The sequence below is a fragment of the Triticum urartu genome, chromosome 3 (assembly GCF_003073215.2).
Source record: "Triticum urartu cultivar G1812 chromosome 3, Tu2.1, whole genome shotgun sequence".
NCBI lineage: Eukaryota > Viridiplantae > Streptophyta > Magnoliopsida > Poales > Poaceae > Triticum > Triticum urartu.
In genome coordinates, this window is record NC_053024.1 from 281,127,193 (window position 1) to 281,155,112 (window position 27,920).

Below are 27,920 nucleotides of genomic sequence, written 5' to 3' on the forward strand. Positions count from 1 at the left end.
GTGCTCCTGCGTACGGAGCGAGCGTTCTGTGTTTCCATTAACTGTTATAACCCCGCGAGGTCCTGGCATTTTGAGCTTGAGGTATGCATAATGTGGTACCGCATTGAATCTAGCGAATGCGGCGTTCGAGCAGTGCGTGATAGCCACTGCGGAAGGGGACGACATCGAAGATCAACTCCTCGCTTTGGAAGTTGTTCGGAGATCCGAAGACCACTTCCAGTGTGATTGAGCCCATGCAACAGGCCTCTACACCTGGTATGACACCTTTAAAGGTGATTTTTGTGGGTTTGATCCTCGAGGGGTCGATACCCATTTTGCACACTGTATCTTGATAGAGCAGGTTCAGGCTGCTGCCACCGTCCAGAAGGACTCGAGTGAGGTGAAATCTGTCAATGATGGGGTCAAGGACCAATGCGGCAGAACCGCCACGACGGATACTGGTAGAGTGGTCCCTGCGATCAAAAGTGATTGGACAAGAAGATCATGGATTGAACTTTGGGGCGACTGGCTCCATCGCATAGACATCCCTTAGTGCACACTTCTGTTCCCCGCTTGGGAATATGGGTTGCGTATGTCATATTCACCGTTTTCACTTGGGGAGAAAATTTCTTCTGTCCTCCTGTGTTCAGCGGCCGAGGCTCCTCCTCGTCATCGCTATGCAGCCCCTTTTCCATGTTTTCGGCATTCAACTTGCCGGCCTGTTTGAACACCCAGCATTCTCTGTTGGTGTGGTTGGCTGGTTTATCGAAGGTGCCGTGAATTTGACATGAGCGATCGAGTATGCGGTCCAAACTGGACGGGCTCGGATTGCTTCTTTTGAACGGCTTTTTCCGCTGATCGGATTTAGAGCCACTGAATCCGGCGTTGACTGTCGTGTCTTCGGCGTTGTCGCCGTTGTTGCGGCGCTTATGTTTGTTGTGACGTGGCTTGTCGTTGCTATCTTTGGCATCTGAATTGCCAGGATTTCTTGATGTGTTGTTGCTGCGAGCAAGCTAGCTGTCCTTGCCCGCACAAAAGCGGGTCATGAGTGTCGTGACGGCTGCCATGCACTTAGGCTTCTCTTGGACGAGGTGTCGGGCGAGCCACTCGTCGCGGATGTTATGCTTAAATGCCGCTAAGGCCTCGGCATCCGGACAGTCGACAATTTGGTTCTTTTTAGTTAGGAACCGAGTCCATAATTTCCTGGCTGATTCCCTGGGCTGTTGGGTTATGTGACTCAAGTCATCAGCATCCGGTGGTCGCACATAAGTGCCCTGGAAGTTGTCAAGGAATGCGTCCTCCAAGTTCTCCCAACTGCCAATGGAGTTTGCCGGCAGGCTATTCAGCCAATGCCGAGCCGGCCCTTTGAGTTTTAGTGGGAGGTACTTTATGGCATGTAGATCGTCACTATGGGCCATGTGGATGTGGAGGAGGAAATCTTCAATCCATATCAAGGGGTCTGTTGTACCTTCATATGATTCAATGTTCATGGGTTTAAACCCTTCTGGGAATCATGATCCATTACTTTGTCGGTGAAGCATAGGGGGTGTGCGGCGCCTCTATCCCGGGCTACGCCACGGCGCAGTTCATACAAGTCTTGTCTGCTGTATTCGGCCCGGCCTGATTTTCTTCTAGTATATTCGGTGTGACGGTCGTTGTCACGTGTTGGGGCGCCCCCCCATGATCTGTAGATCGATCTTGTATGTCCTGCTTTGTTTTCCAATACGTCTTGCAGGTTCTGCGTGTAGCCCCGGGCCTTGGTGTTTTTGTTTGACTGGCGACGGGGTGCGGGCTGGACTTCGGGCTGATATGCCGCTTTGTCTCGGCCACGAGGTGGCTCGTCAGCCGCATCATACGCTGGTAGTGTAGGCTTTAATGTTTCCTACTCGAGTTGGGGTAGCAACTTGCGCTTTGGGTAACTTTTGGTTGGGCGCTCGAGTTCATATTCCTCGGCTGCCAGGACCTCGGTCCATCTATCCGCTAGCAGATCTTGATGAGCTTGAAGCTGCTGCTGCTTTTTCTTCAGGCTTTTTGCTATGGCTATAGGTCGACGCTTGAAGCGCTCCTGCTCGACGGGATCCTCAGGCACGATAAATTCTTCGTCGCCGAGGCTCACCTCGTCTTCAGAGAGGGGCATGTAATTGTCATCCTATGATTCTCCATCTGTCGCCTGTTCCTTAGGGCTAGCTTGCCCATCCTCCCGCTCGAAGCCTGACTAGAGGGGACTGTCTTCGTCTTAGGCACTATCCGCAGCATTACTTTCTCTTGTGCCGGTATCGCTTCTTTTGCTATGGCGAGGCTTAGAGCGGCGCCGATGACGCCGGTGCCTAGATTGCTTCTTGAGGGGACTATCCTCCGTTGCCTTATTGCCATCGCTTTCTTTGGGGTTGTCCACCATGTATATATCATATGATGAGGTGGCTGTCCAGTGCCATGTGGGCGGTGGTTCCTGTTCTTCTCCGGCATCGTCGTCCATACCGTCGATGTCTTCGGAGCCAAAATCAAGCATGTCGGTTAAGTCGTCGACAGTGGCTATTAAGTGGGTGGTGGGTGGGGAATGAATTTCTTCGTCGTCTGCTTCCCACTCAAGCCGGACAAAGTTCGGCCAAGGCTCTCCTGACAAAGAGAGAGACCTCAATGAATTTAGCACGTCGCCCAAGGGCGAGTGCTGAAAGATATCCGCGGAGGTAAACTCCATGATCGGTGCCCAATCAGATTCGATAGGCACGGAAGCAGGAAGTTCTGAGCTTGTGGCAGGGGACGAATCCAAGGGTCCGGCAACACAGGTCTCATAGGAGGTGAAGTCAGTATTCGGCTCTATCGCCGCTGAGTGTGCGGCCTCCGTGGAGGGGTCCATCCACCTGTCCTCGGACGGCACGATCTGCTCCGGATTGAGGGCCGGAGTAGCCATAGGTGTGATCTCCCGAACACCGTCCGACGGTAGAGCTAAGTCATGCTCGTCGTGACTGTGTGGCGCACCTGACATGGGATCGAATCCATCGAAGATCAAGTCTCCGCGGATGTCGGCAGTATAGTTCAAGCTTCCAAACCTGACCTGATGGCCAGGGGCGTAGCTCTCGATCTGCTCCAGATGGCCAAGCGAGTTGGCCCGTAGTACGAAGCTGCCGAATATGAAGATCTGTCCGGGGAGAAAAACCTCACCCTAGATCGCATCGTTGCCGATGATCGAAGGAGCCATCAAGCCTTCATGTGAAGGCATAGTGGAACTCTCAATGAAAGCACCAATGTCGGTGTCAAAACCGGCGGATCTCGGGTAGGGGGCCCCGAACTGTGCGTCTAAGGCTGATAGTAATAGGAGGCGGGGGACACAATGTTTACCCAGGTTCGGGCCCTCTGGATGGAGGTAATACCCTACTTCCTTCTTGATTAATCTTGATGGTATGAGTATTACAAGATTGATCTACCATGACATCGTAGAGGCTAAACGCTAGAAGCTAGCTTATGATTCTGTTTGTTGTTTTCCTACGGACTAAACCCGTCGTTTTATATAGACACCGGAGGGGCTAGGGTTACACAGAGTCGGTTATAGAGAAGAGGATCTACATATCCGAATCGCCAAGCTTGCCTTCCACGCAAAGGAGAGTCCCACCCGGACACGGGACGAAGTCTTCAATCTTGTATCTTCATAGTTCAACAGTTCGGCCAAAGTATATAGTCCGGCTGTCCGAGGACCCCCTAATCCAGGAGTCCCTCAAGCTCCTCCTTCATCTTGACGTCGCGGATGCCATCAGAGAACGCAGAGATGATGGCCTCATCGGTCACCTTGGGGATCTTGATCTGTGCGCTGTTGAAGCACTGAATGTACTTCTGCATGGTCTCTCCTGGTTGCTACTTGATGCGGCGTAGGTCGCCCGTGACCGGGGGGCGGTCGCGAGTGCCCTGGAAGTTGGCGATGAAGGGGTTGCGCATCTCGTCCAAGGAGGAGATCGAGCCCGATGGCAGGTTCAGGAGCCAGGAGCGGGTGCCCTCCTCGAGAGCCATGGGGAACCAGTTCACCATGACTTTCTCGTTGCCATTGGCTACTTCGATGCTCAGCTTGTAGAGCTGCAAGAAATCCGCGGGGTCGAGGGTGACGTCGTAGTGAGGAGGCAGATCCGGCTTGAACTTGCCCGGCCAGACGACGCTACGTAGCTCGGGGGTTGAAAGCGCAGCAGCCGGCTGTGGTCACCGGGGCCCGCCTTGGGGTGGAGCTTGGTCTTGATGGGGTCCGCACCCTGCTGCTACAGGTGGCGCACGGTCTTGCCGCAGCAGCCGGTCCCAGCGCGATGGCGCGAGGAGCGGCGGAGCATTTTCTTGCGGTCGAGGGACTTCCTGACAGCTTCTTTCTTCATGCTCGGGCGCGCGGGACGCGGCGGGTCGCGTCGCGGAGACGCGCGTCTTGGCGCCTGGGCGCCGTCATGGGGAAGAAGTGGTGGAGGAGCTCCATGAGCTACGTCGCCCGTAGCTGGCGGAGGGCGAGGTGGAGAGAGGGACGGCGCAGGGGAGCCCCCTGCGGCGCAGACAAGATCGGCGATGCGGTCGAGCCAATCCTCGTAGAGGTCGTCAACCAGACGGTAGCGCAAGAGCTCGTGCGCCATGAGGAGCGTGGCCCATGCATCCATGGGAGGGCGACGTGCATGGGAAGAAGAACCGGCCGGGGTCAGTGATGGAGTTGTGGTGCGGCCGTCCCGCCGCACCGAGGGGTGCAGCGAGGATGCTTGCTGCTTGTTCCCCGCCGAGCCGGTGGCGGCGTTGGTGGCAGGGGATGGGGAACGACGAGGCGGCCCGCTGACGGGAGCCGTCTGAGCGACGTGGGCGGCGAGGGCAGCCCGGCGCTCAGCACGAGCGCGGCGCGCGTCTCCCATGGAGACGACGAAGCAACGGAGCGTGGAGCGATGAAAGGAAGCTTCGGCGCAGCCCTACCTGACGCGCCAAATGTCGAATCACAGGTTCCGGCAAACCCTGAAGGTTCGAACACTGGGGTGCGCACGAAGGTTTCCTCCCTATCGATAGACGCACTAGCTCTCTAAGATCTCGCGGACGAACTCGATGAACTCGCAACACAAAGACACAAGATTTATACTGGTTCGGGCCACCGTTGTGGTGTAATACCCTACTCCAGTGTGGTGGTGGTGGATTGCCTCTTGGGCTGATGATGAACAATACAAGGGGAAGAACAGCCTCCTGAGGTTGAGGTGTTCTTTTGGTTGGCGAACTTGTGTGGGTGAGATGCCTCTGAATCCGTCTTTCTCTCTCCCTCTCTCTATTTCGTCTTGTTCGTCTACTATGGTGGCTAGCTCTACTTATATAGGCCCTAGTCCTCTCCCCAAATATTGAGCGGGAAGGGAGCCAACAACTTCCAATTCAAAAGGGGACAGCTAGTACAAGCTATCCTGACAAAAGGTTGTCTTCGCCTGCAAAAGGCTCTGGTGATGACGCTGTCTTGGGCTCCATGGCGACCTCCGTCTTGCTGTCCTTCTGGTCTTGGTCTCGTTGCACCAATATGAAAACCTTTGCTTGATGCCTCGGTACTCAGCGCCTGCGCTTTCCCCCTTAGCACCAAAGAGGAAACAAGGATGCTGCGCGCGCTGGCGCCCGACTAGCGCCCGCCTGATCTCGATCGTCATGGCTCACGTCACGAGGACCTCGCGAGGTTTTCCTTGCCTTGATATTTCTGCCCCTCGTGAGCCTGCCTGGCGAGGCCGCTCCTGAGGAGGTCTTTCGCCGTCCGCCTCACGAGGCTTGGCCCCTCGCAAGGTTCTTTAATGCCTTGTTGATGAAGGTGGGCCATACAAGCCCGCTAGCTCAGCCACGCCGTGGGCCGCAGGCAGGCAAGTCTGGGGACCCATGATGGATGATGCTTATCTTGTGCTAACTTTCACGTGCACATACACATCATGATGGATGATGTGTACATTTACCACACACACAATTTCTTTCATTTGTGTCTCTTTTGTGTAGGTACCCATGAATTCTTGTCAACCTCGCAATCCATGAGTTGACCAAATGAGCTCTAGAGAGCAATGATGACTTGGGATCCCATGGAGTGTCCTTCCCATCGCTCTCTTCGCGCAAAGACTTCACGCATTTCTTCTACATTACCCTCACTTGGCTATGGGTTGTTGTCCATTATATATCCTTTGCCCATCTTGCCATGTTCACTTTGCATGATATGCTCATTCCTATGCTTTTGCCATGCATTTGTAACCCGTGCTTTGCATTACACATGATGATTGATTCTCATACTTGTATGTGTATTTGTAAGCTTAGTGCAGATATTGCTTGTTATTGCCATGTTTGCTTTGTGCCCCATGCCTATCATGATACTTTCATCTTGCTTTGTGTTCGTACTTGCGATATGTCATGTGCATTGTCTATGTTTATTATTTGCTCACATGACATGATTGCCATGATTTCCTCTAGTATGTTGAATCCTCGCACTACTAGCTTGCACAATTTGATTACTATGCTTGCTTATGTTGCATCACAAATGATTCATACTTGCTCATTTCATGCGGTTGATGACACCCATCTACATGCTTTGCACATGATTGTTATTGCTTCTTGTCATATATCTCCATGTGTTGCCTCTCTCATGCTAGACAATTTGCCATGTATTGAGTGCAACAATGATTCTAATCTTGCTCATGAGATTTCCCCCATAGCATTCTCACCTATATTTGGAGATTTTGACATATTTTTTGTGAAGCATGCTTGTCTTCTTTCTTTGCACCATATACCTCATGCCATGAATATTGCCATTGTTGCATCATATTGTTCATGCACATGTGCTTCTAATGGTTATGTGCAAGAGAAGAGAACCATCATGATGGATGATGTGTTTATCTACCATGCGCATACGTTCTTTGTTTTGTTGTGTGCATGTGTAGGATACTTGGACTTCGTCCCGATTTCCACTTCACGTGAGTTGACCGTTCGAGCTCTTGAGAGCGAACCACCTTCTACCACGACAATTCTATATCGCACTTGCTTGTGTTTCGGCATTGTGAAGAGCGCACAAAGTACACGCCTTCAAGGTGACGTCTTTCTTGAGCATGGATATTGAGGATCATACTACTTGTGTTGCTTGCACCATGAGACTTATTGTTCATCTTGGACCACTTGATAGCACACATGTTAGAGATCTTGCTTCGACTTGTCACTTTCACCATTCCATGCATCAAGATATATATGCCTTGTGTGTTGCATCCAATTCTTGGATTACATGGTCCTATCACATGTTTGGTTGCAACAATGTCATTTCGTCACATATGCCATGTCCCATCGATTTCTACATGCTTGCCTTGATTGCCTCACACATGATGAACAATTGTCATTCTATTGTGTTGAGTGCCATACTATATTCACTACACCCTATGCACGTTATGCTTGGATTGTCTTGCACTTGACCCATGTGTTTAGAAATTTCATTCCGTTCGGTGTTGTGAATGGTTCGTATGCCTACCATAGACCTCTCAATGAGCGCTTTGCCCATGTTTGCTATGATCTTGAGGTAGATGCTTATTCACGTGTCCAACATATTTGCATCACTACCTCACATTTGCATGCTTGTCCCCATGATATCTTTGCTTGTGCCCAATTTATGTGCTTATATCCCATGTCACAATCCTTTGTCAAACCATATGCTTTGCATGATGACGACACTTGTTTGGTGAATCACCTCTTGAATGCTTGGTTTTGCACTAACACTAACCACATTTGTTTTTCCAAGTGTTTGTTGTCTTTGCTCCTTTTGAAGGAATCCCAAGATGGTGCGACATTGGAGAATGCCCATTTTGATCTTCAAGATGACGAGAACTTGGTGATCGACCACTCCTACACGGCGACGCCATCTCTTTCCGATGGTGATTTGGATTTCGATCCGAGGTTGGATCTTTCCCAAGGGAGGGGAGATGATGCAGAACATCCTAAGGACATCACCATGTCAAGACTCCATTCGGCAAGTGACACATGCGACATCTACTTCACACACACAAAGGTGAATCATCTCCTTTACACGTGCTCACTTGACCCCTTCAAGGATGGTATACTACGTGACACTCCACTCGTGTGCATGCATAGGTATTGTCGGAACGGTACGGACGACGAGGAGGAGTGCGAGGGCAAGTTTACAACTACACCATCCGCGAGGGGAGCTTGGAAGCGAAGACGGAAGAAGGAGTTGTGGAGTCTACAGCGACCGGACGACCGGAAGCCACCGGACGTCCGACACTCTACAGCGCCCGGACGACCGACGTCCACCGGACATCCGACGCGACCACGCCAGGACCAGCCAGGAGATCTACAGCGGCCGGACGACCGACAACCTGCGGACGTCCGACGAGTCCCAGCACCCAGACGACCGGCGCCAACCGACGACTGGTGCCACCACTCCCGAGAAGAATTAATGGGCATTCGACATGCGCCGGACGTCCAGACCGTCCTGAGCCACCGGATGTCCGACCCCCACCGGTCGTCCGGTACATGCCTTGTGTAGCCGCGGGCCTTTGGCCTTGTACCCCTCTCCCACTTACCCCTCTGTGGCTAAGACTATAAATAGACCACCTCCACCTCCTTGCTAGGGCAGCAAAGTAGTAGCTCATTAGAGATAGAGCTTTGCTCATCCATTACGGATCTACTCCACGAGAGAGACCATGGCCCCTCTTCGGATAAGATCCATCTTGGATTCAAGACCCCTCACGGGAACATCCCTCGTGGATTCAAGACCTCCTTACGGAGAAGAACCGGTTACCCTATGTATCGTCCTTTGTTGGATTTGGATCGTGTATCTCTTTGTGTTTCGAGGATCTAGCACATGTGTGACTAAATCTTGTTGGTTTGAGTGATTCTCTCATGTTTCCCCTCGTGTTATTAGTGTTCTTCACGGGATCCGCTCCTTTCATGAAAGATCAGCCACTTAGGGTTCCACCCTACATCAAGTACCTTAAGGGCCAAACCAAGTTGAACAAGCGTCATGCTAAATGGAGTGAATTTATTGAATCCTTTCCTTATGTCATCAAGTACATTAAAGGTAAGGAACATATTTTGGCGGATGCCCTTTCCCGCATATGCATGCTTGTTACTCAACTTGAATTGGATGTCATTGGCTTTGAGCACATAAAAGACTTGTATGAGCATGATCGTACTTTTGCTACTCCTTATGGCAAGTGTTTGACTTACACCTCTTGGGAACGCTATTACATCAAAGATGGATATCTTATGAGAGCTAACAAGCTTTGCATCCCCGAGTCTTCTCTTCGTTGTTGCTTTTGCAGGAATCTCATGGAGGAGGACTACTGGGACATTTTGGACGTGACAAGACTTTCGCTACGCTCCCCAAGAACTACTATTGGCCCAAGATGTTTTGGGACGTCAACCACTTCACCAACCGATGCTCTACATGTCGCAAAGGTAAGTCCAAAGCTCAATCCCATGACCTTTACATGCCTCTCCCAATTCCATATCAACCATGGGAAGACATTAGCATGGATTTTGTACTTGGATTGCCTAGGACTATGTAACGCCCTCGATGCGGCTATATCTCCCACGTGCCGAAGCACGACTTAGAGGCATAACCGCATTGAAAGCAATGTCGCAAGTGAGGTAATCTTCACACAACTCATGTAATACATAAGGGAAAAAGATACATAGTTGGCTTACAATCGCCACTTCACACAATTAGATGAATAAAGCAATACATCAACCAGTTACAATCAAGGTCCGACTATGGAACCCAAAATAAAAGAAGACTACCCCAAATGCTACACAGATCCCCGATCGTCCTGACTGGGCTCCACTACTGATCAACTGGATAACGGAACAACATAAAGGAAAAGATCTTCATCGAGCTCCTCCTCGAGCTTGGTTGCATCATCTGCACGGTTCAACGGCACCTGCAAGCTGGTTTTGGAAGTATCTGTGAGTCACGGGGACTCAGCAATCTCACACCCTCGTGATCAAGACTATTTAAGCTTATAGGTAAGGTAAAAGGTATGACGTGGAGCTGTAGCAAGCGACTAGCATATTTGGTGGCTAACATATACGCAAAAGAGAGCGAGAAGAGAAGGTAAAAGCACGGTCGAACAGCTATAATCAAGAAGTGATCCTAGAACAACCTACGTCAAGCATAACTCCAACACCGTGTTCACTTCTCGGACCCCACCGAGAAGGGACCATCACGGTAACACACGCGGTTGATGTATTTTAATTAAGGTCAACTTCAGGTTTTCTACAACCGGACATTAACAAATTCCCATCTGCCCATAACCGCAGGCACGCCTTTCGATAGTTCAAAACCCTGCAGGGGTGTCCCAACTTAGCCCATCACAAGCTCTCACGATCAACGAAGGACATTCCTTCTAGCGGGAAGACCCGATCAGACTCGGAATCCCGGTTACAAGACATCCTCGACAATGGTAAAACAAGTCCAGCAACACCGCCCGAATGTGCCGACAAATACCGATAGGAGCTGCACATATCTCGTTCTCGGGGCACACTCAGATGAGACATCCTACGAGGAAAACCAACCCTCAAGTTGCCCTGAGGTGGCCCCGAAGTCTACTCGGTCGGACCAACACTCAGGGGAGCACTGGCCCAGGGGGTTAAAATAAAGATGACCCTTGGGCAGGCCTACCCAAGGGAAAGAAAAGGCTAGGTGGCGAATGGTAAAACCAATGTTGGGCATTGCTGGAGGAGTTTTATTCAAGGCGAACTATCAAGGGGTTCCCATTATAACCCAACCGCGTAAGTAACACAAAATCCGGGAACATAACACCGATATGACGAAAACTAGGGCGGCAAGAGTGGAACAAAACACCAGGCATAAGGCCGAGCCTTCCACCCTTTACCAAGTATATTGATGCATTAATTAAATAAGAGATATTGTGATATCCCAACAAATATCCATGTTCCAACAAGGAACAACATCTCCATGTTCCAATAAGGAACAAACTTCAATCTTCACCTACAACTAGCAATGCTATAAGAGGGGCTAAGCAAAGCGGTAACATAGCCAAACAACGGTTTGCTAGGACAAGGTGGGTTAGAGGCTTGGTTCAACAATATGGGAGGCATGATAAGCAAGTGGTAGGTATCGTAGCATAGGCATAGCAAAAGAGCAAGCAACTAGCAAGCAAAGATAGAAGTGATTTCTAGGGTATGGTCATCTTGCCTGAGATCCCGCAAGGAAGAAGAACAAGTCCATGAAGAAGACAAACGGACGTAGTCGAACGGATCCTCAGACACACGACATTATCGGAACTAAACTGAAGAAGCAACACCGAAAAGAAGCAAACAACATGGTAAACAACCATCACATAATCATGGCATGATGCACAACCAAGTATGATGCATGTCCGGTTTAATGAGGCATGGCATGGCAAAGTGCACAAGCAAAACTACAAGTTAAGTGGAGGTCAATATGCAACTCGTTGCATATTGATGGAACACCACATTCAAGTTGTTTAATTCGATCTCGTTTATGTACCCAATAATATTAAATGTTGATTAACATGGCAAGAGGTGAAGCATAAATAAACTAACTATTTAGTCAAGTTTAAATGAGGTCGGAAATAAACAAACAACAATTCCAGAAATCCCCACATGCATATGGATTTGGTACTGTTCTGTCCTAAACCATATTTTAGGGTTGTTAAACATGCACGAAGAGCGCACCATGTTAAACTATGCATTTTTCCACCCCAATTACATATAAAGTTTATTAAATTTCGGAGTTACGGTTATTAAGTTATGGAATACAACATTTTAAACATGGATGAAAGTGGCAAATTATTAATCTACACAAAATTCTAAGGAAGTTTCATATATTAAGTTTTTCAATCCGATGCACGGTTGTGGAATTATTAAATGCATGATCAACAAGGGCTTTTCTGTAAAACTGTAACCTCTGGATAAATAGACAAATTCACAGCAGTGGAAAAAAACACTACGGGCTGAATCTGGTTGGCCCAATCGGCGAAAAAAACCAGAGGGGCGCTGGGGGGCTGCTCACCCATGGGCTTAGCCCAGATCGATGGAGAGGCCAAGACAGCAGAGGCGAGGCACTAGGCCGGGGCGCGGTCAACGCACGCAAGGGACACGCGGTCGTGGCTCGAGGCGAGGGAGTCGACCTCCTGCTCGAAGCAGAAGCAGAGGAGGAGGCGGCCGGACTGCAGAGGAAGTAGGCGGGCCACTTGCAGCAGATGCACGCGAGCGAGCGCAGCGCTCGACCTGCTGCTCGATGCAGGAGAAGCAGGGGCGCAGCGCACTGGACAACAACGATGGCGGGGAACTTGGGCGCGATGTAGATGGAGCGGCACTGGGACTTGGCGTGGGCAGGGCGTCGCAAGGCAACAGCGCGAGAGGAACCGGGCGCAGGCGAGGCAGAGCTCCTGCCGGATGGTGCCATGGCCGCTGCCTGAGTTCCTGTACAGAGAGAGTGGAAATGAGAGAGGAGGAGGAGCACGGGAAGGAGGAAGAATGACAGGGAGGAGGCCGACGCTCATCTGGTGGCTACTAGTTCGCTCGCCGGCGCGGAGGTTGGCAGTGACGCGGGGTCAAGGGGCTCCTCCCCTCGATCCAATCGAGAGCGAGGGAGCAGGGAGGAGCACGAGAGGAGCTCGGGGTAGGGGCACGCGAGAGCAGGGGCTGGAAGGCTCTCGGTGGCTTGAGGTGATAGGGGAATTGGGCGAACGGTGCTGGTTGGAGGAGGTGGACGAGGGGATCAGGGAGGATCCCGATGTGGGATTTGATTGTGGCGGCGGCGAGGAGGAATGATGGGAAAAACTCCCTAGAAGTTAGGGTTGGACCTATATATATAGCAGGGGATTCTTTTGGTCGGGGCTAATTCGTCCCTCCGATCGTAATCGGACGGTCGAGAAAAAATATGCTAGGAAGTCCAATTAACAAAACGGAGACGTTTTGTAGATGTTTGGGGATGATCCGGACACAACGGTGACGACTGCCCGGGTCAGGTTCGGGGAAGTTTCGGACACGCACATGATGGGGGTTGATGCACTGAGCAGAGAGGGTTTCGGACCGTGCGATCGCATCGGACAACTCCGGAAGAGAAGAGGGGAAGGAGGATGGAGTAGGTGGGCTGTGGCGAGACTGCGAGGGGGTGAAGAGAGAGAGAGGGTCCGACATCTGTTTCCGGAGATCGAAAACGTCCGACGAAAAGACCGGCTATAATGCCGCTATAGTTTAACGGTTGGACTATCAAACGAACTCCGAATGCGATGAAACTTGACAGGCGGTCTATCTACACTATAATAATACCACATGCCAACTTTCATCCCATTCCGAGAACATTTTCTGGCCACTCATAAAATAATATTTTGGACATGCCGCGGGCGCATGCAAGTGTGGCTGGGCTCAGAACGGACAACAGAAATAACTGGGGGAACCCGGACGAATGCAGGTTTTGAAAACATGATGATGCAATGCACATGATGACATGGCAAGATGCGGCACACAAGCAAATGACAAGGCAACAACAACGGAACACCGGAAGACACTTGGCGCATCGGTCTCGGGGCATCACAACACTCCACCACTATGAGAGGATCTCGTCCCGAGATCTAGAATGGCACCGGAGGGAAAACGGAAGAGAAAGAGAAGAGGTAAAACTAAGTTGCTTTGTTGACAAACGAGTGAAACCACGAGCCTTGCAAGGTTGAGCAAATTGAAAGAAATAAAACAACGGAGAAGAACAAAGTTGAAAACACTCCATTAGAAAAGAGGAATAAGGAACATTCCGAGAACCTTTTGGGTTGAAAGACATAAGAAAAAGGTTACCATGGACAAGAAGTAGATGCAAGCACCTCGGTTGACATGAGATGTACAAGGAATGATAAGGATCAATTACGGCAACACTCCGGTTGGAAATGTAAGGTAAAGAATATGAGCTTTGCAATATGAAAGCACTTGGATGAGACTCCGGTTAGAGGAGGAATGATACACACAACACTCCGATTAAAACCATATAGAGAAGGAATAAGACTGATATAATTTGGACAGCACTTTGACTGAAAATGGAAGGAATTAACTAGAACTTTACAAGACGAGAGGATACTTGATGAAATCAACAACACACTACCTCTGGAACTAATGAAAGAATGGCACAATGGGTAAGAACGACTTCAGACGGCACTCCGGTTGATAAAATGGGAAGAACTTGAAAAGAGGGCATGACACTCCGGTTGAATGGGTAAGCACGAAAAGAACACGATCCTCACCATTCGAGATGATGAGAGAAAAGAGCAACATCACAATTCCTCCGGAACAAAGAAAGAAAGAAATGAAATGAACAGAGTGAAACGAGATCTTGAGAGAGCACACTTACGACCAAATGCTAGAACGAAGTTGTTGGAAAACAAACAATGAAAAGATAAGCTTGATATGGTCTTATGGAATACATCTCAGATTATGAGGTGACACCCTGCCACTCACGGGAATAAGAATTGAATTGATATGGACAAGGAGACAAGAAAGTTATTTCACTGGGAGGATAGATGATGCACTAGAATCATATATTATCACCATTAATAGCAACAATCCTTAGGGAAAACTTTAGGTGAAATATAACCCCAGATGACTCCAATGACGAGATTGATGGATTTAAAAATATCTCATTCTTAACAACATGTGAATCATGGAACATGAACTGAAATTATCAAGAATGACATAATACCACCTCCAATGATACGGTAGAAAGAAAATCACTCCGGATAGCAAGATGAAGAATGCTTGAACTCCTCTAAAAAGAATCTTGATGATCACTTCGAGAAGGAATTAAATCCTTGATGAACCAACATGTAGAACCTTCATGAAGAGCTCCGGTAAACAAAGGAATGATCAAACGAAAGACAAGAGAAGTTGAAAAAACAAGGTGAATCCTTGTAATGATTAGATGAATCTTTGGAATGGTATAATTGAAATAACTTTGAACTCCGGAAAAGAAAGATGGACAACTTGAATCGAGAATTTGATGAACCTCCGGAATAAGGAATTAATCAGTTGGATGAACAAAAATAAGAATTACGTTATGCGTATCCTTCACCAATTAAATTGATGACGATCAACAGATTTGGCATACTACTTATTCTTGAAGAAAAGATTAAGATAGATGTCGCGCCAACTAGGGAAGGTATTGAACGAACCACCGGAAGAGTTGAAACAACGAATAAATAGATATGATAAAGAAGGAAGAGAAAACTCTTAAACGAACCACCGTGAGAATTGAAAACGATTGAAGAAAAGATAAAGAAGAACCAAGAAGAATTATAAAAAGAACGAAGATACTTGAGACAATCTAGATACATGAGAACGAAGGGATCACAAACTGATTGTAGATCACTTGAACGATGCACCGGTAAGATTGGAGAATGACAACTGAAAGCTGAGAATGAATAAACCTGAATTTGATGGACTCCACATAATCAAACTGAGAAGACTCTTGAATTACACCGGATAGGTGAAAGAATTCCCACAATCGAAAACAATTATGAGAGGAAGGCAACAAGCTAGAATGACGAATCTTGAAGAGAATGGAGCAAGATATGGAGGAAAAATTGTTCTTCGGTCTTCAAATGCAGAGAATGATGATGAGAAACACCACCATGAATTGTTGATGCCCTCCGGAATGAAAATAGAAAAGGTTGAGCCAATGATGAAAGAATTTGACCAATCTTGGAGAAATACATTTGACTCATGATGATTCATTCTTACGTCAAACTTCAAAAGAATTTAGGATAGCTCCGGGAAAATAAGAAGAGTCAGGTAAGATCCTGGGAAAAAACCTGTGGGTTAGGGCCCACTCAAAAGAAACACCGTTGAAAAGGTCGCTTGGAAGATAGATTGCACTGGTTGAATTAAAAGGCTTGAATGAGATAACATCCTCGAAAGAACTTGAACGAATGTAGAGTGGAAACACGTATCTTCGAGATATCTTGAGCACTCCGGAACAATAGAATAGCGAGCGTGGAATGATTATGAGGTGCACCGGCATGAGAGGGTATTTGAAACGAGGAAAATGATATGAACCACAAAGCTTGAATTGGTCCCACCGGAGAAGAAAGAGAATGAATAATGATGAACTTGAGGTTCCGTTAGGATCTTCATGAGAATCACCGGATAAGAATATTGACGGAAAAGAATGGAGAGACTTCACATGAATAAAATGGATACTTGATTCAGAAATCCGAGTCCTTGAAGGAAAAGGGTGGGTGGGCGGGAAAAACAAAGGCAACTTGGAGACGGATGGAACAAACACCGTTGAGAAGAAGTGATAATTGATCTTGCGGAAGTTGAAATGATCGGATCCACTTGAAGAGAAAACACACTGATTAAAAAAGGATTGGCAAGACAATCTCGATGATCAAGAAGGATTAGTATTCACATAGGAATATGAGAACACCATTTGGGGAAGGTATGGAATCAACATTTGACTTCGAAGCAACTCGAATACCACAACTCAAAACAAAACAAAGGATTGGCTTGCGGAATAAGCCAGAACAAACATATGATAGAGATTTCGTCCAAAGTTTTCATGCTGGGGCCTACACGGGCTCGATCGTACAGCACCATCATGTACAAGGTAGTGCACATGACATATGAAGCGTCCCCGAGTCGGCATTGCCAAGGACTCTTTAAGACACAACGAGACCACTGTAAAACCAACCGTGGATAGGTGGACCACTAGACGTCGAACCCCAATTTCATATCATACATCTGTCGGAAAAGATATCCTAAGAGCTACTTGAATTCCCACTTATAAACTCCTGAAATTTTCCCAGTTATGCAATCAGGTGTTGGGGATACAGGGGAAGCATAATATCTCACCCAAAACTAGAAAATCCTACATCCAGCTGTATCCATCCTTCAACACATAACCAAGAAACCTTCGGAAATCATTTACCTCAACCTTCGAAAAAGCATCCGTTATACGAGTTATGGCGATACTCCCGAACTCCCGCCCCAGTAATGGGTGGCGTCGAGGTTATCTCACCAACAACTGCATAAAAGAGATTTTCGATGTCGGCGAAACTAAACTCAGGTATTCCAGAACTGCAACGATAAAATTGTGACGACAACACCTCGGAGCTCAATTCCCCGGGACACTGCCCCAACCCCTAAATGACAGGAGGCACCAAGAACAATGTTCTCGTCACAAAACCATCGGAACGATTCCAAGATACCCGCGTGACCCTAAATTTTTTAGTGAAATTTGAGAAGAGAAGAGTCAAAACTCTACGTTAGGATGCCTCACCAGAGCGACGAAGGGACTGAGGAGTAAAAAGAAGTCCTAACTCTCCGATATATATAATTCCTAAATGACTCAAAACATTTCTAGACTCAATAACGCCAGCGATTCAATCAAGCAGGGGGCTCCTAAGGTCGGGGCTGGCTCTGATACCAACTTGTAACGCCCTCGATGCGGCTATATCTCCCACGTGTCGAAGCACGACTTAGAGGCATAACCGCATTGAAAGCAATGTCGCAAAAAGTGAGGTAATCTTCACACAACCCATGTAATACATAAGGGAAAAAGATACATAGTTGGCTTACAATCGCCACTTCACAAAATTACATGAATAAAGCATTACATGAACCAGTTACAATCAAGGTCCGACTACGGAACCCAAAATAAAAGAAGACTACCCCAAATGCTACACAGATCCCCGATCGTCTCGACTGGGCTCCACTACTGATCAACTGGATAACAGAACAACATAAAGGACAAGATCTTCATCGAGCTCCTCCTTGAGCTTGATTGCATCATCTGCACGGTTCAACGGCACCTACAAGCTGGTTTTGGAAGTATCTGTGAGTCACGGGGACTCAGCAATCTCACACCCTCGCAATCAAGACTATTTAAGCTTATAGGTAAGGTAAAAGGTATGAGGTGGAGCTGCAGCGAGCGACTAGCATATTTGGTGGCTAACATATACGCAAAAGAGAGCGAGAAGAGAAGGTAAAAGCAAGTCCGGGAACAGTCAAGGGGTTCCCATTATAACCCAACCGCGTAAGGAACGCAAATCCGGGAACATAACACCGATATGACGGAAACTAGGGCGGCAAGAGTGGAACAAAACACCAGGCATAAGGCCGAGCGTTCCACCCTTTACCAAGTATATAGATGCATTAATTAAATAAGAGATATTGTGATAACCCAACAAATATCCATGTTCCAACAAGGAACAACATCTCCATGTTCCAACAAGGAACAAACTTCAATCTTCACCTACAACTAGCAATGCTATAAGAGGGGCTGAGCAAAGCGGTAACATAGCCAAACAACGGTTTGCTAGGACAAGGTGGGTTAGAGGCTTGGTTCAACAATATGGGAGGCATGATAAGCAAGTGGTAGGTATTGCAGCATAGGCATAGCAAAAGAGCGAGCAACTAGCAAGCAAAGATAGAAGTGATTTCGAGGGTATGATCATCTTGCCTGAGATCCCGCAAGGAAGAAGAACAAGTCCATGAAGAAGACAAACGGACATAGTCGAACGGATCCTCACACACACGACGTTATCGGAACTAACCCGAAGGAGCAACACCAGAAAGAAGCAAACAACATGGTAATCAACCATCACATAATCATGGCATGATGCACAACCAAGTATGATGCATGTCCGGTTTAATGAGGCATGGCATGGCAAAGTGCACAAGCAATGATGATTTGGGATCTCATGGATTGTCTTTCCCATTGCTCTCTTCGTGTAAAGACTTCGCGCATTTCTTCTACATGGCCCTCACTTGGCTATGGGTTATTGTCCATTATATATCATTCTATGACCATCTTGCCAGGTTCACTTTGCATGATATGCTTATTCCTATGCCTTTGCCATGCATTTGTGACCCATGCTTTGCATTACACATGATGATTGATTCTCATACTTGTATTTGTATTTGCACGCTTGGTGGAGATATCACTTGTTATTGCCATGTTTGCTTTGTGCCCCATGCCTATGATGATACTATGATCTTGCTTTGTGTTCATGCTTGCGATATGTCATGTGGATTGTCTATGCCTATTATTTGCTCTCATGACATGATTTCCATGATTTACTCTAGTATGTTGCATCTTCGCACTACCAGCTTGCACGACTTCATTACTATGATTGCTTGCCTTGTTGCATCACCGATGATTCATACTTGCTCATTTCATGTAGTTGATGACAACCATCTACATGCTTTGCACATGATTGTTATTGCTTGCCGTCATATATCTCCATATGTTGCCTCTCTCATGCTAGATGATTTTCCATGTATTGAGCGCAACCATGATTTTAGTCTTGCTAATGAGATTGCCCCCATAGAATTCTCACATATGTTTGGAGATTTTGACATATTCCTTGTGAAGCATGCTTGTCTTGCCTCTTTCCACCATATACCTAGTGCCATGAATATAGCCATTATTGCATCATATTATTCATGCACTTGTTCTACTAATGGTTATGTGCAAGAGAGGAGAACCATCATGATGGATGATGTGTTTATCTACCATGCGCATACGTTCTTTGTTTTGTTGTGTGCACGTGTAGGATACTTGGACTTCGTCTCGACTTCCACTTCATGTGAGTTGACTTTTCAAGCTCTTGAGTGCGACATCTACTTCACACACACAAAGGTGAATCATCTCCTTTACACGTGCTCACTTGACCCCTTCGAGGATGGTATACTACGTGACACTCCACTCGTGTGCATGCATAGGTATTGTCGGAACGGTACGGACGACGAGGAGGAGTGCGAGGGCAAGTGTACAACTACACCATCCGCGAGGGAGCTTGGAAGCGAAGACGGAAGAAGGAGTTGCAGAGTCTACAGCGACCGGACGACTGGAAGCCACCGGACGTCCGACACTCTACAGCGCCCGGACGACCGACGTCCACCGGACATCCGACGCGACCACGCCAGGACCAGCCAGGAGATCTACAGCGGTCGGACGACCGACAACCTGTGGACGTCCGACGAGTCCCAGCACCCAGACGACCGGCGCCAACCGGACAACTGGTGCCACCACTCCCGAGAAGAATTAATGGGCATTCGACATGCGCCGGACGTCCGGACCGTCCTGAGCCACCGGATGTCCGACCCCCACCGGTCGTCCGGTACATGCCTTGTGCAGCCGCGGGCCTTTGGCCTTGTACCCCTCTCCCACTTACCCCTCTGTGGCTAAGACTATAAATAGACCACCTCCACCTCCTTGCTAGGGCAGCAAAGTAGTAGCTCATTAGAGATAGAGCTTTGCTCATCCATTACGGATCTACTCCACGAGAGAGACCATGGCCCCTCTTCGGAGAAGATCCATCTTGGATTCAAGACCCCTCACGAGAACATCCCTCGTGGATTCAAGACCTCCTTACGGAGAAGAACCGGTTACCCTATGTATCGTCCTTTGTTGGATTTGGATCGTGGATTCTACATCGGACTTTCTTGTGCCTCGGCAGTGTGAAAAATGCACAAGGACACGCCTTCAAGGTGACATCTTTCTTGAGCATGGATATTGAGGATCATACTACTTGTTTTGCTTACACCATGAGACTTATTGTTCATCTTGGACCACTTGATTGCACACATGTTAGAGATCTTACTTTAACTTGTCACTTTCACCATTCCATGCATCATGGTATATATGCCTTGTGTGTTGCATCCAATTCTTCGATTATATGGTCCTTTCACATGTTTGGTTGCAACAATATCATTTCTTCACATATGCCATATCCCATTAATTGCTACATGCTTGCCTTGATTGCCTCACACATGTTGAACAATTGCTCTTTCTATTGTGTTGAGTGCCACACGATATTAACTACACCCAATGCACGTTATGCCTGGATTGTCTTGCACTTGACCCATGTGTTTAGACACTTCATTTCTTTTGGTGTTGTGAATGATTCCTATGCCTACCATAGACCTTTCATTGAGCGCTTTGCCCATGTTTGCTATGATCTTGAGGTAGATGCTTATTCACTTGTCCAACATATTTGCATCACTACCTCACATTTACATGCTTGTCCCCATGATATCTTTGCTTGTGCTCAATTTATGTGCTTATATGCCATGTCACAATCCTTTGTCAAACCATATGCTTTGCATGATGATGACACTTGTTTGGTGAATCACCTCTTGAATGCTTGGTTTTGCACTAACCCTAACCACATTTGTTTTTCCAAGTGTTTGTTGTCTTCGCTCCTTTTGAAGGAATCCCAAGATGGTGCGACATTGGAGAGTGCCCATTTCGAGCTTCAAGATGATGAGAACTTTGTGATTAACCACTCCTACACGGTGACGCCATCTGTTTCCCATGGTGATTTGGATTTTGATCCGAGGTTCGATATTTCCCAAGGGAGGGGAGATGAAGCGGAGCATCCTACGGACATCACCATGTCAAGAGTCTGTTCGGCGAGTGACACTTGCGACATCTACTTCACATACACAAAGGTGAATCATCTCCTTTACACGTGCTGACTTGACCCCTTCGAGGATGGTATACTACATGACACGCCACTCGTGTGCATGCATAGGTATTGTCAGATCGATACGGACGACGAGGAGGAGTGCGAGTGTGAGCGCAAGTGTACAACTACACCATCCGTGAGGGAAGCGTGGAAGCGAAGACGGAAGAAGGAGCTGCGGAAGCTATAGCGACCAGACGACCGGAAGCCATCGGATGTCCGACACTCTACAGCCCGGACGATCGACGTCCACCGGACGTCCGACGCGACCACGCCAGGACCAACCAGGAGATCTACAACGGCCGGGCAACCGACAATCTCCGGACGTCCGACAAGCCCCAGCGCCCGGATGACCGACGCCGACCGGACGGCCGGTGCCACTTTCACAGAGCGATATTATGGAAGTCCGACGCCCTCCAGACGACCGGACCCCCGCGAGCGACCGGACGTCCGACGTTGACCGGACGTCCGACCCTGCATGTGCGCAGCCTGGCCTTTGGCCTTGTATCTCTCTCCCGCTTACCCCTTCGTGGTTTAGACTATAAATAGACCTTCCCCTCATCCTTTCTAGGGTCAGCATTGGTTTAGCTCATATGTGAGATAGAGCTTTGCTCATCCATACGTATCTACTCCTTGAGAGAGAGACCGCGGCCCCTCTTCGGAGAAGATCTACATTGGATTCAAGAACCCCTCTTGGGTGGCCCCCTTCAAGACCTCCTCATGGAGATGAACCTTACCTTGTATCTTTCCCTTTGTTGTTCATGTACCTTGTGGATCTTGTGTGTTTGATTGTCTAGTGGATGTGTGATAGGACATGTTCTTGTGTGTTTCCCCTTGTGATTTCTCTCCATTCTTCCCCGTGTTCTTCGTGTTCTTAGTTGGGATCCGCTCCTTTAGTGAAAGATCGGCCGTATAGGGCTCCACCCTACATAAAAATAGCAAACGGTGGGTAAACAAATTACTGTTGGGTAATTGATAGAACTTCAAATAATCATGACAATATCCAGGCAATGATCATTATATAGGAATCACGTCCAAGATTAGTAGACCGACTCCTCCCTGCATCTACTACTATTACTCCACTCATCGACCGCTATCCAGCATGCATCTAGTGTATTAAGTTCATGGGGAAACGGAGTAATGCAATAAGAATGATGACATGGTGTAGACAAGATCTATCTATGTAGAGATAGACTCCATTGTTTTATCCTTAGTAGCAACGATACATACGTGTCGGTTCCCCTTCTGTCACTGGGATCAAGCACCGTAAGATCGAACCCATTACAAAGCACCTCTTCCCATTGCAAGATAAATAGATCAAGTTGGACAAACAAAACCCAAATATTGGAGAAGAAATAAGAGGCTATAAGCAATCATGCATATAAGAGATCAAAGAAACTTAAATAACTTTCATGGATATAAAAAGATAGTCTGATCATAAACACAAAGTTCATCCGATCCCAACACACACAACAAGAAGAGTTACATCATATGGATCTCAAGAGACTATTGTATTGAGAATCAAATGAGAGAGAGGAAGCCATCTAGCTACTAACTACGGACCCGACAGTCTACAAAGAACTACTCACGCATCATCGGAGAGGCACCAATGGAAGTGGTGAACCCCTCCGTGATAGTGTCTAGATTGGATCTGGTTGCTCTGGACTCTGTGGCAGCTGGAATTGATTTTTGACGACTCTCCTAGGGTTTCTAGAATATTGGGGTATTTATAGAGCAAAGAGGCGGTCCAGGGGGCACCCATGGTGGGCACAACCCACCAAGGTGCGCCTGGGCCTCTCGCATGCCCTGGTGGGTTGTGCTCCCCTCGAAGCACCCCCAGGCGTTGCCTTGCCCATTGGGTGTCTTTTGGTCCCAAAAAAATCTCCATAAAGTTTTGTTGCATTTGGACTCTGCTTGGTATTGATTTCCTATGATGTACAAGACATGCAAAAAATAGCAACTGGCACTTGGCACTATGTCAATAGGTTAGTACCAAAAAATGACTATAAAATGATTATAAAACATCCAAGATTAATAATATAACAACATGGAACAATCAAAAATTATAGATACGTTGGAGACATAGCAGGTTATCAAGATCAACAGCAGCTTCTATTTCAACATCATTATCAGGTTCTTTATCATTGTGTAGTTAAGAATCTACATGAACCTCATCATTATCACTAAGTTAATGTTCATTACTAGGTTGTGTTTCAGAAATAGAAACATCATTACTATTCTGATGAGGACATCACTAACAAAGTTACACCCACATCCCCTAATGATACATATACAGGACCAATTACTAGAGCTCGCGCACGCCAAATAAATTACCAGGTACTTTTGTTTCTTGGTAACGATTCTAATGTTCGTGAGAATATGATGCTGCCTAAATTGGGTACATTTGTCTTTCTTACAAATGAAGGGCCTAGCTTGGACAAGAAGGGTGATCATCGGAGCAAGATCAAGCATGGAGATGATGGCATGCGCAAGGGGAACAAGAATGGAGTTACAAGCGATGATTTAGGACATTGAAGCCACCATAATGAGTGCGTGATGCCTTGGACAAAATATACAAGATGCCACTTCATAAATTTTGTCCAGAGGCTATTATAGGTTATGCTGCTTATTATTGGGCCAGGCCCATGTATTTCAAAATACTTGAGTATAGGCTGTTTTTAGAGTCCGTATGTGTGGGGAAACAAGAGTTAGGGTTGGTTTCGGCCGCCTCCTCCAAGGGCCACGAAATCCCCCCCCCCTCTTCCTCCATATATACAGCCCTTAGGGCGTTGTTTAGACTTTGGGTTTTGTATAGATTAAAGGTCTCCATAGCTGCAACTTTGCGTACTTCGTTTGTGTTCAACGACGAGACAAAGGCGTCACAGAACCCCACCTTGATGAATAAAGCTTTCCTCTTATGTTCGCAATATCCAGATTGCAATCTTAGTTTCTTGTTTGTTCTTCGTTTGCCTGCAGTAAACATACCTTTGTGGTCAGGTTGATCATGCTCTAGCATGTTCAATAACCTCTCGGAGTTGGTTTAGTGATTGCTAAGGCGCGACTTCCTCACACGTTCGTAGTCGGATCGTCAAAGTCGACTTCCTCCAAAACGATAGCCACCATCTCATCGAAAGACGGGACACCTTTGCCTCTATCAAGTGGTATCATATTTCCAGGTTGCTCCGTGAGATTTTATAGTTTTTCGTAGTTTAGATTGAGTCTGTTCTACATACCTACAGTCCACAAAAAAGCCAAAAAAATAGGGTTAGTTCATCATATCCGAACTAGTCTGAGCCTTTGCATAGTCTTTTCAGTATTTTGCTTTGTTGAATTTGCTGTTGCATCATCGTGTCTAGTTGCTGGTCTTAGAGTCCAGTCTTTTAGAGTTTTGAGTTCTGGCCATGAGTTGTCACGCCGCTGTCGCACCATCATCATCACCCCTGCCATATCTTACCATCATATATCCACCACCAATCCGAGTACTTTACGTAGTAGGTTTGTTTTCGAGATCCATCTTATTTCCATTTCGTGTTTCCTTGCGTGAGTAGGTTTTGAAAAAAAGAGTCTGGAGACCCCCAGGCAGTTTTTAGGCCAAAATTTCGGCGACCAAAAATATTTTTCCCTAAACTATTTTTAGGCTTTTCCGAGTCTTTTGAGACACTCACCATCATAGTGATTTTTTGTCGCACTATTTCGTCGTCGTTGCCCTGATTTCCGAAAAACAAATTGTCAAAAAAATTCCATGCCCATGCTTTCATTTTGACCAGGGAAGAGTTTTGAGACACTCGCCATTATAGTGATTTTCGCAAAAAAAGGAGCGAAAAAAAAGACAGAGCAAAAAAAATCCCAGTGTGTGTTTTTCCCTTGTTTACGTGGACCGCCGTGATTTTGTTAGTGTTCTAGGCTCGCGTCTCTAGCACGGTCTAGCCTAGGACCAGCATAGTACCATCATTGAGCGTTTATTTAACTTTGCATCTCTGGATTGATTAGTGCTAATCTTTTTGCTACCATATTATAAGCCTTCCCAGCTCCACATACATCTACGTCGTGCGTTTGATTCTCCCTGGTAATCGCTCTATCCAAGTTTTGAGAGTTTTTTACTATGACGGTTGCCGATCACCGCCTGCTGCTAGGTAAGAACTGGTAAAAATTTGAGATTTGCTTGACGGATTTGTGACGCCCCACAACCACCATTTTCTAGTAGTCTGTAGGATCATATTCTTGTGTGTTTCTATTGCTGCTAACCATGGCAGGATCACAAGTCGATGAGACTGACTCGGAGAACATGACGAATAAGGAGTTGCATGATAAGTTTCAGCAAATAATGACTGAACAGGTGCAAGATGTGCTGAACAATTTTGAAGAGGCCATGGATAAGATAACTAGATTTGGGAAGACGTTCAAAACAAAACTCGATAACAAATTTAATGAACTGATTGCGCGTCTTCCACAACCACCACCGCCGAGCGAGCCGTGTCCCTCTTGAGCCTGGCCAAACTGTTGGTGCTGCTGTTGATACTTCTGTGGCTCCTGCTGCTAATGCGGAGGAGGAGGATTATGCTGGAGATTACGAGGATGAGGTTGATCAAAATCAGAACTACGTGCAACCACCAGCAGCACAACCACCAGGCCGTCCACATGTAAATATTGGCAATGGTAGGGCTCCCCCTCAGGTACGAGATCATGACCATCTCCCTAAAGTGAAATTGAATATTCCACCATTTGAGAGTAGATACATTCCTGATATATATCTTACTTGGTAGTTAGAAACCGAACAACGTTTTACATGTTTAGAATATCCCAAGGAGAGACGTGTTGCTGCTGTACTTTGTGCTTTCGCTAGTTTTGCTTGTGTGTGGTGGTCTAAACATCGTAGATTATATTCGAATAATATTCCAACTACTTGGGCTGCTCTGAAAACTGCTATGCGTACTCGTTGGGTTCCACCATATTATCAACGTGAATTACTTCAAAAATTGTAGCGTTCAAGACAAGGAAAAAATTATGTAGAGGAATATTATCCGGAATTACAAACCGGCATGATTAGATGTGGTATTGTTGAGGATAATGAAGCTATGCTTGCACGTTTTATGGGTGGATTAAATAGAGAGATTCAGACCATTCTAGAGTATAAGGAGTATAATAATATCACTCGTTTATTCCATCTTGCTTGTAAAGCTGAACTTGAAGTGTAGGATCGACAGGCATTGGCACGAACTAACTATTCTGCAGGTCGACCTTCCTCATGGACACCGTGTGCATCCTCTACTTCCACACATTCTACTGCATCGGCACCTCCATCAGCTGCCACCTCCAGTCGTGATACAAGAAAGCAGACACAACCACCACTATCTACCAAGAGCACACATGTCGGGCATGTACAGAGCTCTTCTTCTTCCAGGGCATCAATAGTGCACACAAGTGATATTATTTGTCGTTGTTGTAAGGGAAGAGGTCATTATGTAAGAGAATGCAAATCTCAGCGTGTGATGATTGCTACTGAGGATGGTGGTTATGAGTCCGCTAGTGACTATGATGAGGAGACTTTGGCTGTTATTACACGTGAAGAACACGGTGGAGATGATTCTGAAAATGAGACGCAATACATGGCTCTTGAAGACGCTGACAGGTATGAATGTTTAGTTGCTCAACGTGTTTTGAGTGTGCAGGTCACACAAGCAGAGCAAAATCAGAGGCATAATTTGTCCCATACAAAGGGAGTTGTGAAGGAACATTCTGTTCGCGTCATCGTAGATGGAGGGAGCTGCAACAACTTGGCTAGCATGGAGATGGTGGAGAAGCTACCTCTCACCACAAGACCACATCCACATCCTTACTACATCCAATGGTTCAATAGCAGCGGCAAGGTTAAGGTAACACGTACTGTTTGTGTGCATTTTAGTATCTCTACATATGCTGATTATGTTGATTGTGATGTGGTACCCATGCAAGCATGTTCCTTATTACTTGGTATACCATGGCAATTTGCTAAAAATTATGTACACCATGGTAGAAACAATCTGTATACTCTTGTTCATAAGGATAAACATATTACTTCGCTTCCTATGAATCCCGATTCCATTTTGAAAGATGATATTAATACAGCTAATAATGAAAAATAGGAGCACAACAGGAGTGAAAATCAGATTGTGGTAAAATAATTTGAGCAACAAATGAATCCTAATAATAAACCATCTAGTGTTGCTTCTGAAATTAAATTGAAAAGTGCATGCTTGCCACCAAATCTGATATTGATGATCTAGATTTCAGCAAATCTGTTTGCTATGCTTTTATGTGCAAAGAGGCATTATTTTCATTTGACGACGTGCCTTCCTCTTTGCCTCCTGTGGTTACTAACATTTTGCAGGAGTTCGCTGACATCTTTCCACACGACATGCCACTGGGATTACCACCTATTCGAGGATTGAGCATCAGATTGACTTAATTCCCGGTGCTTCACTACCCAACCGTGGACCATACCGT